This window comes from Solenopsis invicta, chromosome 8 (assembly GCF_016802725.1).
Source record: "Solenopsis invicta isolate M01_SB chromosome 8, UNIL_Sinv_3.0, whole genome shotgun sequence".
Lineage (NCBI taxonomy): Eukaryota > Metazoa > Arthropoda > Insecta > Hymenoptera > Formicidae > Solenopsis > Solenopsis invicta.
In genome coordinates, this window is record NC_052671.1 from 19502323 (window position 1) to 19506507 (window position 4185).

The window sequence follows — 4185 nt, forward strand, 5'->3', positions numbered from 1 at the left end:
CTGTTCGTCTGTCCGGCGGGTGTTCGGCCGGACAGGGGAGCGGTTCGTGGCCCCCGGGGGAACGATGCGGAGGTGCATCGTTACAACTGTCATTGTTAAGTATTAAGTACGAGTATGTTTATGTAATATTGTGGTAAGACGATTGTAGATTAATTTTTAGCATAATATATATCATTCTAATTAATTCATAGTTTAAGGTAATGTAATATTTTATTCTAAGTAAATTGTACTTTAAATTAGAATAGTAGTTTAATTACATTATTGTAAGCATACTCTGATGTACTATTATAAAAGAATTTCAATTATATATAATTTGCCTTACTTTGTAATTATTACAATTATTAATTGTGATCGTATTATTAATTAGTGACGTGGGCAATCGAGTTTCATTCATATAAGTGAATGAAATCATTGTAAATAAATTGAAATTTGAAATTGTCAAAGTGTTTTACCGATATAATATATATGCATGTTTTGCTTCACACCTTTTCTTTCAGATCCAAGTAGTAGTAGTACATTTATTTATTCTCCTACTTCTGAAGAACTGAAATTATTAAATCAAGTCGAAAATTTAGAAGTTGTGGACGTCATAGAAGAAGAAGGCTTAAAATATATTGCGGGTTATGCCGCTTTTAAATTTATAAATAAATATAAAAATTTAGGTAATCCTACTGAGGTGTTGGTTAATCCAGAAAATGACTGGATTAACTACATCTCTAGAGGAAAAATTATAAGTCCTTCTTCAGACTTATTAAAAGTAGGAAAAATAATGAACCAAGAATTCAAAAATTACCATGGATCCTTCATGCGAAAGGATCCGTCGATATTTGAAACAATCGCAAATAGGGTTGAAAAAAAAATGAAAAATATAACAATCCCGCGCGAGGTTCTACTTTGTTTAATTAGAACAAGAACATATATAAGACTTCGAGTAATCAATAAAAAAATTTCGGCAGAAAATGCTACAATAAAACAAAAAAGAAAAATGAAAAAATTTACAAATAAAAAGTAATTTTATTTTTATTATATTTTTCATATATTTATTATCTTTTTATTGTTTTTTTTGTGTCTGTTATATTTGTTTATTTATATTTATGAGTTTATATTTACTATATTTTTTAAATATATTCACCAGAATTATATTTATACACGAAAGATCTTTCATTAAAACCCTTTCTTGCCCGAGTCTTCGTTTTAATATCCATTTAAATTATACAAGATGGCGGAATCTTGTCACGTTCTCTTATTGGTCAGTAGAAATGCCTGATGCGCAAGAGCACACCTTGTTACTTCCACCATGGAATCATGTAACTCACTCATGAGCGGAAATATGAACTTTTTCGCCATCAACCGTGATGGCGAAAAGGTGAAAATTTAGGGAATTAATAAATTGTATGTATTTTGAAATAAGAATGAAAGTGTGGTAACAGTTTGAAGAGGTATTATTGAAGAGGTTAACCTTTTTGGTATTGCATTGTGTTGACAGGATAAAGTAATACATACATAAATAAAAATAATGCTTTTGTAATGTAATTAGGTTTGATATTTATATTTGACAAATTGATGTTTTGATAATTATATAGAATGAGGTTTCATCAAATGCAAATTTAGATAAAAATATACTTTAAACGCGTTTTGATATACAATGATATAAGAAAGGTGCGTCTTGTGAAATAAAATATTAATCAATCATGTAAGTGTTTATGACTTATAAATTTGGAAAATACATGTGTGAGCGGAGAATTCAGTTTTGATCAAGGTCCGTATTCTAAATTATTTAATATTTTTTAATTAAACAAAGGTCATTAAATTTAATGACTAATAAAATTAATTTACTTTAAATTTTGCACACATAAAAAACTAATTAAAACATTGTTTTTCAAAATTAAATTTTAATTTTGAAAAACAATGTTTGAATTAAATTACAATGTAATTTTGAGTATTAGATTACTACATAATAAAATAGTTGTTACAATATATGGATCATTAAAAATAAATGTAATTTATATTATATTTGTAAATTAAGTTTATGCAATATAACTAAGAAATATTGCTATTTATTTATGAATTTTTTTACAATTTTTTTTTATATAATAAAATTTTTACATTAAAAGTTATACTGTAAAAGCAGATAGAAACCTTTTTCACGATCGCTTGATAGTTGCAATGACAGAGCCTCTAATGGTGAATTTCGGAACGCAAACTAAACTTCCGCGCATTATTCATACATAATCGCTCTGCGTGAAAAGATTCACGTGAACTCTCTATGAGTGAAAAATGAAAAGTGAAAAGTGAAACGTGAAAAGTTCCACGTGAAATTACATGATTGCTGATCTTCTTACTTCTTTGGCAACAACATGAACTTTATATATGTTCTGTGACATGAACATACTCTGTGGCCACATGCGCATGCTCTGTAATCATATGCGTATGCTCTATTAGCGTTTTTCATTGGGAAAACTAGTGCGCACTGAGTGTATACTCGCCGCTGGTAATTGGACGTTTCGGTTCGCGCGATGACGGTGCCAACGGAAACGCCCAATTACCTGCAGCAAGTGCACATTCAGTGCGCACTAGTTTTCCTAATGAAAAACGCTATATGATTACATGTGCATATAAAAAATTGCATGAGTTTGAAACATGACTTCCGCGCCGCCAGCTGTCGGACTAACAGATATAACAATTTTGAAGGTGCCATTTGTTTGCTAGTGTTTGCATGTTTTTTTGTTTTGTTTGCATATTATTTAGGTTTATTAGGTTTATTATTAACAGAACTTCTGTATCCTTTAATTGTTTTACTTAATTCACTTTCTGGAGCGCCTAAAAAATTTTGTACATATTTTTTACGTATGAATATACATATATATTAATTTTATTTTTTAAGCATAAATTTCTTACTTTGTAATAAAATTTGAAAAACATTATTTAGTACATGCTCTGGAATACTTTCAATATTTTGTGGAGCATCCTGTTGAATATCATGACAAAATTTCTTTATTGGTGTAACTTCATACATCAAATTTGCATTTCCTTTTAATTTTCCTCATTTTTGTTTTACGTCTATACAGCTTGATTTTTCGATATCTTCGATAGCAGTTCTTCAAGAATGTGAAAATAAATTAGTCTATGCATCACAAAATATAAAAATAAAATTGTTAATGTTACTTACCTAGTTAAATGCATTAATAAAGCAACACTATGTTTACATTTATCAGACTGGCCTGCTTTGCAGGAACATATGCAAGATATATTTATTCTATTAACTATATTAATAACTAAATTAATTTCGTGTGGTGGACCAAACAAATGCGAGCTTTTTAAGCACAAGGACATTATTTTTATTTCCTCTACTTTTTTGGAAATTATTCCAACATACATAAGGTGATTTGCCTTCAGTACATTCTCCCCTTCAACATACGCTCTCAAACCACCTCCAACATAATCAATTACGTTGCTAATGTTTATTACAAAATTCATTTCATAACTCGCATACGCACCCGATCTTTGAATCGCATCGATACATGACTTGGAAGATTCTGTTCGAGGCCGCTAGGGACGCGCAACAGTCGCTACACATGCCGAATTAAAACCGATTTAAAAAAAAGTAATTTGAATCGATCGGGATTTCTAAACCAAAAATACGGTATTAAGATCGATTAAAAATAAGATCGAAACCTAGATAGATTTATTAAAACAGAATACATTAATGTAAACATAATAAATGTTTAATTTACAAAAAAAGTATTTTTTATATTCTTTTTGTTTAAAAGGATTAAAAAAGATTAAATTTAAATTAAACATTTAATTCATGTACAAGATTAAATAACAACACAAATTGTTATTTACATGTAAATAATATAAAATGTTAACACTATTCCACACACACACACATCACGTATAAAAAGAACAAAAGCGAATATTCGTCTCGAAGTTACAATAAGCAGCTTCTAAGTTTCACTGAAGTATGAGCTGGAAAATCGGCCGCGGTGGTGCCTAGATATAAAGCCTGTGGCCGCATTCGACTTACGAGAAGATCCACCGCGACGTGGCCGCCTAGCGGTAGCGCCAGCACTCACTTATTAAATCTATCATTTCAATCCAAAATTACAGGATTTCATAAATTATGATTAAATCAAATTTTAATGTGATGTGAGACGCTGACAATTCTTGTGTCATTTTTAAATA

At 29.6% G+C, this 4185-nt stretch overlaps 1 long non-coding RNA gene across 1 annotated transcript; it reads right to left on the reverse strand.

Moving 5' to 3' along the window:
- Positions 1–2971: 2971 nt before the first annotated feature.
- LOC120358544 lies at positions 2972–3698 on the reverse strand. The gene is made up of 2 exons (XR_005575476.1): positions 3498–3698; positions 2972–3098 (listed from the first exon to the last, which is right to left on the reverse strand). It is a non-coding gene; the product is annotated as an uncharacterized LOC120358544 (long non-coding RNA).
- Positions 3699–4185: the final 487 nt, after the last annotated feature.